The sequence below is a fragment of the Hemicordylus capensis genome, chromosome 2 (genome assembly GCF_027244095.1).
Source record: "Hemicordylus capensis ecotype Gifberg chromosome 2, rHemCap1.1.pri, whole genome shotgun sequence".
Taxonomy (NCBI): domain Eukaryota; kingdom Metazoa; phylum Chordata; class Lepidosauria; order Squamata; family Cordylidae; genus Hemicordylus; species Hemicordylus capensis.
In genome coordinates this window covers 201,026,961-201,037,112 of record NC_069658.1, presented here as the reverse complement: position 1 = coordinate 201,037,112, position 10,152 = coordinate 201,026,961, and positions in this window count along the sequence as shown.

The following is a 10,152-nucleotide window of genomic DNA, read 5'->3' as shown; positions in this document are numbered from 1 at the left end:
AGCATGAAGGGCTCCCTTCTAAAAAGGGATAAAATCCCATACAATGCAATAATTTCAATATAATCAAATAATATTTATTATGTATTATGTTACTGTTGGCATATTGTGTTTTTAATCTTGTTTTAATCTTTGTATGTTCTCTGTATGGCCTATGGCTGGAATAAATTGATTGATAATAATATTTAATTTCAATACAATTAAATATACATACACTGCTGCTCTGCCCCTCTTCCTCTTCACTTTCCCCTTTCTCTGAGTCCTCTTGCTGCTGGGCGTGCTGTTCTGGCCCCTCCGCTCTAGCATTGCCCTCTGTGACATGGGAAGACACATTGGCCCTGTTCAAGCAGTTTCACAAACCCCTAGATGGACTGGCTGGGCAAAGCTGAATGCTTCCCGAGTGCTTCCAAGCCAAAATGGCAGCAACAGCAGGTGGACAGGCAGGCAGTGCACACCCTGAGAGGCAGGAGGAAAGAGGGGCGGCAGCAGCGGGAAGGCTAGTGAGGCTGGAGCAGTGCTCCTATGATGGAAGGAAAGGATGCCAAGAGGTAAGGCTGGTGAGGCAACACATAGCTGATTGCTTCAGGCATCTGCTCATTGCTTCAGGCCCTAAAACAGCTGAGGCCGAAGTGTGGGGCTTTCTAAGACATGGGGCCTGGAGTAGTCTCCCCAATTTGACCGCTCTAAGGATGGGTCTGAGTGTAGGGAATGGTGAAGCCAACAGACGGCAGCATCATTGTGTATTAATCATCATTGTATATTAATCTTGGAACAAACTGAATCAACTTTCATACTCACCAGCTTGTGTGGCCTGTGTGATGGTATAGTGTGCATTTGTATGCGCGTGCATGAATGCAGGTTCAGGTGAGAGCTTGTTGAGCTCCTTACTAAGCCCATGCCTTAACTGAGGGCCTACAGCCAACCCTTAAAATCCTCCAGGCTTGCTCCTTTTCCTCTTTGTCATTGCTGCCTATTCAACAGCCCTCTCTAAGTGAGTGAGGGAGATGAGCAAGGAGAAGGAGCAGATTGAACCCAGAAGAAGAGGGCAAGTGGTGAGGAGGAGGTACTGGCTCAGGGAGGATGGCCTACTAAGGATATCTTGCACAAGTCCTACCTCCTCCATAGCTGGTACAGAGAGTGTGTGTGCTACAAATAAGGAAATTATTTGTGCTAGATATTGTTTTATAGCTGCTTCCCTCACAAACACACCGAGTGATCTTATTTAACTAAGAGTTTATTCGTGTCCAACAACTACATTCAAAGTAGGGTTGAAAAGTAGGGGTGTGCATGGAACCCTCTGGCCCGGTTCAGTTCAAGGCTGGACTGGCCATGGCCTCACAGAGGGCATTGACACATGTGCGGCGGCTGCCAAAATGGCGGCCACACGCTCATACGGAGGCCTGAAAGGGCCGAAAATGCTCAGTTACCCGGCTGCGGTGGGCTGCGGAGGTGATGAGGAAGACTGGTGGGAGGAGAGGGAACCCTCATGGACCCCGCCCCCGTGGCTTCAGCAAGCCCCCCGAAGGGGCTAAAGGTACTTAAAATCTACTTGAATTTTTTAAAAAAAATTTGTGGACCGGCTGGACCGGACCCGGCAGTCCGGTCCCTGTCTGATGGAACCGGGGTGGTGATTCAGTTCGACCCCGAACCCCTGAACCCCCAGACCGGACTGCCAGACCGCCGGACCGGTCTGAACATCCCTGTTGAAATGATCACCTAAGGCTTGAAGAGCAGCTTCATAAGAATTGGCATCCCCTTCCAAGTTGGCAGGAAAGGGCAAATATTATATATTCTTTGGCCTTCAGGGCCCAGGCAGTGAAGCAATATCTCCTTCTGCTTTGCTGGAGTAAAACCAGGGCTATTTATGGTGAGGAGGTAATTGTAGAAATAGGACCTCAGTTGTTTCCAGGGAAGAGCAGGTTCTCCTGGATGGACAAGAAAAAAGGTGGTGCTGGGATCTGAGCCATGCTGCAGTGGGCATCCAGTGAACAACAGAGTCCAGGATGGATATAGGAAAAGTACTTTCAGGGAGTTGTGCAGGTCAGGGAGATTGAGAAACAATCATCAGCAGCAATACTAGAAAGCAGTTCAGGAATATAGGCCCACTAATGCAATGATATGAAGTTGCAGGAACATTCACAAGCTCTGCAGGCTTACATGCTTAGATGGTTCAAAATCTCATCACTAAATGTTTTATAGCTGCTTCGCTCTCACATACAAAGTGATCTTATTTAGATTTAACTAAGAGTTTATTCAGAATCAACTCCATGTTCTCCTTTCCCTCCCTTTCCCTTTCTGATTCTACCCCTGCCCCCACACACTCTCTACAGGATCCCCACTGGGACAAACTTCTAAATAACAAAACATGAAAGATATTGGACAGAATACAAGAGATATGAGTGCATTTATCTGCACGCGAGTACTTGATTGTTTTATTGCTCTGCAGTCCCTGTTTGTTTGGATCCTGGATCCGGTGCCTCTGGGCATCACCATGGCGCCAAAAACATGGATCTGAAGCACAGGTTCTCATTATTTTTACATCAGTTATCCCAACATGATCACAGATCACATCCATATTCACATACGACACTGTAAAGAACAATTTTTACAGTTGATTCGAGCAACTCCGCTATCAAATCTCAGCTCACGTTTGTGATCTGTGAGGAAGCCAGGCCTCCTCCTCCTATTGCTGCCCCTCCATCCTTTTTGAGAAATCATACTTTTTGTTGTCCCAAAGTGACAGAAGCATTGATGGGTTCATATAGGGTCGCAGAGCATCTGTGTGCTAGTATCTGTTTGTTCCCTCTGGCACCAACCACAGCCCCCTCACCGCAGAGGCTTGCCCACCCTCCACCCCATTGCTTCCAACATGTTATTTCCTCATCTCTGGCGTCCATGTGTTATTCAGCCCCTTGCTCCTGCTCCATCTGCCTCCCACTTTCCATCCCTCCTACTTTTTCTGATCTCCAAACTCCTCAAGTCAAATGCTCTCTCAATCCCTTTATTTTCTATCTTTCTCTCTCTGTCTCTCATCCCCTCTTCCTTCCCCTTCCTTATTTCTTACACACTGGCTCTCCTTTCTCTCTCTCCTTCCCTCTCTCCCCCCGTCTTTCTTTCCCCCTTCTTTATTCTCTCTCTCTCTCTCTCTCTCTCTCTCTCTCTCTCTCTCTCTCTCTCTCTCATTTTTCCTCTTTGGTCTATCTCCTCCTCTCCTCTCCTCTCCTCCCCTCTCCTCTCCTCCCATCTCTCTTCTCTTCCCTCGTCTCTACTTTTCAGTTTCACTCTTTTCTTTCTCTTTCTTTCTCCTTCCTTCCCCCGCCCCTCTTTTGACTCTCTCTCTTTCCCTCCCTTGTAGGGTGTCTTGCAAGCCCTGTGCACAGGGGCTGGCTGCTCTCCTTTGCCCGCAGGGAAGGGAAGGGTGCTTCTAGGAGTGCTGTCATTGCAAAGGCTCTGCTCTGTGTGCACGGGGCTTGTGTCGGTGTAAGTGTGTCTGTGTAGCATGTTAGACTGGGGCCGGGTTACTGGGACTGGGACCATGTGTAGCTGTCTGAAGCATGAATTTCTTTCTGTTCCCTCTCGGCTCCCCAATGCTGTGTGTTTGTGGGGCGATCTCTCAGATGCCGTTATTCTACGTGCGTGTGAGAGAGACATAAGAAGGCAGTTGGTGTGTTGACACTATCGCATTCAGCTGCTCTCCCTGTCTTCTCCCCCCCCCTTGAGTGTGAGGGGAGGGCCATGTGTTTTAGTTTGGGGGCTTCACGGATGCCCCCCGTGTCTGTGTGTGTTGTGTGCTTGCTCTTTATTGAATGCTCCCACCACTGGCACTACTCCGTCTTCTCCCTCTCTCTGAGGACTACATGCCCCAGTATCCCCTGTGGCAGCAGCAGAGGGGCTCAGCCAGTCTGAGGCGACCTTGGCAGTGTGTCAGGGAAAGGATGGACTGGCCAGCAGCGGCGCGGACTCGGCAGCTGCACTCAGTGCAGTCTGGGGATGGCAGACAGAGCGGAGTGGGGAGATTTGGGGAAGCCCCGCTTTGCACAGGTGGGTCTTCCATGCTTAGGACTGGGAGCCGGGAGGGGAGGGGGCAGCATGGCCCCTTAAACTCCCTCTGAAAGAATTTCTCAGTGCTCTGCAGTTCAGAAGATAGAAACCATAAGTAAACACATTGGAAGCTTGTCATTTAGCTGTCCAACAGCATTGTTCAAATCTAGGGGTGTGCATTTTGGAATTTTATTGTTTTGATTTGTATCCGAATCGAAACATCCCTGTTTTGTTTTGTAGCCAAATTTTCCAAATCTGAATCGATTTGGATTTTTAAAAAGGGTCCCAGGGCAAAAAGAGTGGGTGGTGGTGGTAGTGTCCAATGGGTGGAAGCTACCACCCAAATTTCAAAGGAATTAGGCAAAGGGCTGATTTTTTTTGGTGATTTTTTTTTTTAAGTTTACACATCTTTAAGACTTTTCCCATAGGGAATAATGGGGATTCCAGCAAATGTATCGCTTCAAATCAAGGGGAAAGGGATGACCCAGAGCAGAGTGTGGTGGGTGGTAGTGCCCAATGGGGGCAAGGAAACTTCCAGAATTATTTCAAAGGAATTGGGCAAAGGGCTGATCTTTTGTGATTTGTTGAAGTTTACATGTCTTTAAGATTTCTCCCATAGGGAATAATGGAGGTTTCAGCAGCCCCATAATTCCACTTGGGGGGGGGGCAAGTGGTTGTGTAGTGCACATAGGGTGTCAACCACCCCCATACCCACAAGCCTGTGGGGTACTGGGTTTTGTTGTTTCTGAGGTGTTCATTGTAGATTATCTGGTAGCATATGAGATTTTCAGTAATAAACAAGAATCCACTCTCATATGCTACCAGAGAATCTACACTCAGAACACCACAGAAACAGCAGAACCCAGCACCCCATGGGTTAGCAACCCTTCCCCTGGCCAATGTGGGGTCAGTAAAGAGTGGGAAGAAGCAAAAGAGCCAATGGGGAACAAGGAGGGAATTGTCAGCAGGTCAGCCCATGATTTAGGTCACTAATCAGAAGGCTGGAAGGGTGGGAAATTCAAAGAGATGTCAGACACAAAATGGAGACTGACTCAGAGATCACCACAAAATGGAGGTCCGAAACAACAAAACGTTTTGTAGCCGAAACAGGGGCGTTTTGTTTTGTATACAAAACTTTTGGATCTGGAAAATGGGTGTTTTGTTTTGTCTACAAAACACCCGAAACAGGCTGTTTTAGGTACAAAATGTTTTGTATCCGAAACGTTTCGCACATCCCTATTCAAACCACCAACTTAAAGGTTCACAGTGCTTGTATCAATCGTTGGGTAGCAATTTTGTGATAGCAATTTCCCCCCAACAAAGAATGTGTTTTTCTCTGCATTATTCAAAAGAAACAGAACTTCCCGTTATCCCCAGACTGGTGCAAAGCTGCTTTCCTCTCCCTGCCCATTGGCTGCTGCTTTCCTTTTCCCCACCACTTTCCTCTCCCCGCCTGTTGGCCTCCACTTTCCTCTACCCCCACTACTGCTTTCCTCAGCCTGCCTGTTGGCCTGTGCCTTATCTTTGCTACTGCTTTCCTCTTCCTCTCCCAGCAGCTACTCACGAACTCTTGCGAGAGCTGCCACACATGGGATTAGCAATGGGTATGCCTTAGAGAAATATATAGATAGATACCCTTTTGGCAATCACCCTTTCTTTCAGTTCTCCATGGCTGGAAACGCACACAGATGGTTTAAAACAGTAACAATGATTTTCTTGCTTACTGACTTACTGCCTCACCTTTCAATCCAGAAAGATCCCCAAGGCAGCTCCCATAAAATAATACAGTACTATTACACTGTCCAAACAATTAAACGATTCCATTAAAATATGTAATTAAAATCATCTACATATTTAACTGGAAATAAGTTTAGTGTGCTTCTTTGGTGTATTAAGTATTACCAGGTTTGTGTATGTTTATTCCCTGCCCCCCCCCCTTTATATCCTGCCAGCTCGCTCTAATAGGGTTGTCAGCTAGGGACTATTATAGAGGACATGCACCTTTTGTGGGGACCAAATTACTTTTTTTGCATTAGGAGGAATAGAGACTATTTTGGGGACCAGACAATGTTTTTTGCATGTGTTGTGGTGTCCGAAGTTTGGGGAGCCACTGGACCATCTTGTTCATTCAGAGCCCTTTGCTCTTATGCAAGCCCGTCCCTTAGGCAGGGCAAGCAGGGCAGTCACCCCCAGCCCTGTGCTCTCCCTGGTCCCATGGCTGGGCCCTCTGTGCGCTTATTACAAATATCAGAGTTACGACTATACCTACCTGTGGTGCATGTGCAGGAGGTGGGAAGAGCTCTCTGTGGGTTCTCTCACCCACCCACCTGCCACTGCCGTGTCTGAGATATGAGAACCAGCATCAATCAATGCTGAGCCCTGCCAATGCAGCTGGGAAGCAGCTGCCATGTGAGGTGTCAGTGGTGAGCTGGCTGCTGCCCCTGACAAGGCTAAGGTGACCTGGACACCCTGTCAGGGTGTTGCTCTCTATCAGGAAGTCCCCCAGGGTCAGAGGAAGAGGAGGCAGGGTCATCTGGATCCTGGTCAGCGCTGCCTGACACCAGCCCAGAAATAAGTACCTGATAAGAGCAGGAAGGGTGCCATTGTCCCCTCCCCACATTCTCGGTGGGCACCCCCTTCTTTCACCCCTGCCAAGCGGGGCCTCAGCTGTTTTTCTAAGCCGTGAGCCACCTGGAGATTTCTGTGCACCCAGGTGGGAAGAGATGGCCATGAGGAGGGCAAGAGCAATGGTGGAGGGGTGTGGCTGGGGGGAGTGCCGCTCGCCCACAGCCAGGGGCAGATTAACCTCTGCTGCCCATAGGCAAACAGGCTTTTGCTCACTGAAGGGAGAGAAAGAAAAATAAATGCTGTCAGGCAGCAAATGCTGCCTGAAATGAGAGGGGGAGAGCTTGCTTGGTCTCTCTGGAGCCTGGGCCATGCCCCCTTTGTGTGTGACCACACATGGAAAGGGGGCGTGGCCCGGGCTCTGGAGAGACCGAGTGAGTTCTCCCCCTTTCTTTTCAGGCAGAGTTTGCTGCCTGACAAAGTTTATTATAAATAAACATTTTAAATAAATGCTGTCAGGCAGCAAATGCTGCCTGAAAAGACAAGGGGAGAGCTCAGCTTCAGACCCTAAGCAGTGAGCCATGCCCCCATGTGCGGGATGTTACTAGAGGGGCCACTGGCAGGGCCAGAGACAGGTCACTGCCACTCCTGGTGCTGTAAAAGGTTAAAAGGGGGGCACATTTCCCTTCTCCCCCCCCCCGCAGCCAGCCACCACTGCCAGCTGCAGTGATATTTAACGGCAAAGGAGGGGGATTTCCCCTCACATCCCCACCTGCAGCTACCACCATCCCCAGAGAGGCATGGGAAAATTAGAGGAGCAGCAAAAATTGCTGCTCCTCAGATTTTGCTGCTGTAGGCAGATGCCTCCTCTGTCTTGATCCCCCATTGCCCTCAGGGACGACTGTACTCTCATGAGCAGCTTCTCTTCCTCTGTCTCCTTCCTCTTCAACTGACCACCCATCCAATGGGGAAGCCAGAGCAGAGGTTCTGCTTCAGTGGCAGGTTACAGAGCCACATAAGGGCCTTGCTGGATCAGACTATCTAGTCCAGCATCTTGTTTCCCTCAGTGGCTCACCAGATGCCTCTGGGAAGCCCACAAGCAGGAGATGGAAGCATGCCCATCTCCTACCATTTCTTGCCTGCAACTGGTATTCAGAGGTATCCTGTTTCTGAGTCTGGAGGTAGCCTGTAGCAATTAAACTGGAAACCATTGACAACCAGTCCTCCATGAATTTGGCTAAGCCACCTAAGCACAAGTCTGGCTCCAGGATTCAGGAGGCCCTTGGCAGTTTGTCCTCCATGAGCACTCCTATCTGGTTGGACCCGGAGAGAGTTGCTCCACCACCGTAAGGGCAAAGAAGTGATCTCATACCCAGCAGTGGCCCCTTTTGAGAGTCATGGACCCTCAGCAGCTGCCAAACCATGTCGATTCCTGATACCTTCCCTGCCTAAATGATTTTAGAGGATCAGGAATAAGATTCATATTCAATAAATGTATTTATTTGCCAGATATTTGCCAGATAACTGATATTTGCCAGTTGCCAATTAGAAACTCTCATTGTAAATATATAATTGTGCATGTGTATGAAAAATAAATTCCAAAATCGAAGTTAATATTGATCAATAAAATAACCTATCTTCATAAATACATTGGTACTCTTATAATATGACAGAGACCTGGTAATACATTTCAAATTGTAGTATATGATCCAACCATCTTTTCTGCCTCACTCATTAGTACCACTACAACTATTGCAGGCTTATTGTCTTAAGAACTCTCATAAGATCCAAAATATATTCTAATGCCAAAACATCAGTTGTTATACTGTGTGTCCTTTGTTCTTCTTCAACCAGTAGGGCCCCGTCCTAACAAGGCAAGGGGGTGCCAAAGATTCTCCACTCTCTCCCACCCCACCTGAGAGCTGTGCTGCCTACCTGATGAATGGCCAGCCTGCAGGCAGCACAGCCTTTGGGTGGGGTGGGAGGGGAGAAAAGCAACCTGAGCTATGGGGGAAGCAGAGGTAGCTGTGCCTTCTATGCCTCCCAGCAATCCTTAGGACAAGCCAGTAACACTGGGTCTTCCTCAGTGACCTTTTCAAGTTAAATCTCATTCCTACAGAGGTCAATCATATGGTTCTAGTTTAACTCTTGAGATAATTATTATTATTATTATTATTATTATTATTATTAATAATAATAATAATAATAATAATAATAATCCTCAAGTCCAAACTCAATAGCGGGAACACCATACAAGCCATAAACACCTGGGCTATACCTGTTATCAGATACACTGCAGGAATAATAGACTGGACCCAGGCAGAGCTAGAGACACTGGATCGTAAGACCAGGAAAATCATGACAATCAATCATGCTCTGCACCCCCGCAGTGATGTCGATAGGCTATACCTCCCTCGCAGCTCAGGTAGAAGAGGAATGCTACAAGTCCATCAAACAGTAGAGGAGGAGAAAAGAGGCCTTAAAGAATATATCAAGGACAGTGAAGAAGATGCACTGGAAATGGTCAATAATGCGAAACTATTCAACACCAATGAAACAAAGCAGGCCTACAAGAAAGAACAAGTCAAGAACCGAGCAGAAAAATGGAAAAAGAATCCACTGCATGGTCAATATTTGCACAATATAAGTGGAAAATCAGACATCACCAAGACCTGGCAATGGCTTAAGACCTGGCAATGGCTTTGAAGAAAGAAACTGAGGGTTTAATACTGGCTGCACAAGAACAGGAACTAAGAACAAATGCAATGAGAACAAAAGTAGAAAAATCCACCACAAACAGCAAGTGCTGCCTTTGTAAAGAAGCAGATGAAACAGTGGACCACCTAATCAGCTGTTGTAAAAAGATCGCACAGACTGACTACAAACAAAGGCATGACAAAGTAACAGGGATGATACACTGGAACATCTGCAAAAAATACAAGCTACCTGTAGCCAAAAATTGGTGGGACCATAACATTGAAAAAGTTGAAGAAAATGAAGATGCAAAAATATTATGGGACTTCCGACTACAAACAGACAAACATCTGCCACACAATACACCAGATATAACTGTAGCTGAGAAGAAAGAAAAACAAGTCAAAATAATCGACATAGCAATACCAGGGGGATAGCAGAATAGAAGAAAAAGAAATGGAAAAAATCACCAAATACAAAGATCTACAAATTGAAATTGAGTGGCAGAAAAAGACCCAAATAATCCCAGTGGTAATTGGCGCCCTGGGTGCAGTTCCAAAAGACCTTGAAGAGCACCTCAACACCATAGGGGCCACAGAAATCACTATCAGCCAATTACAAAAAGCAGCTTTACTGGGAACAGCCTATATTCTGCGACAATACCTATAACAGCAACAACACTGATAATAAAATTCAGCCATCCCAGGTCCTTGGGAAGGACTCGATGTCTGGATAAAACAAACCAGTCAATAACACCTGTCTGACTGTGTAACCAACAACAATAATAAAATTAGTTCTCCATGATAACTAACAAGCCACTTACAGATGTTCTCTCTTCAATTAATAACTAGTTTC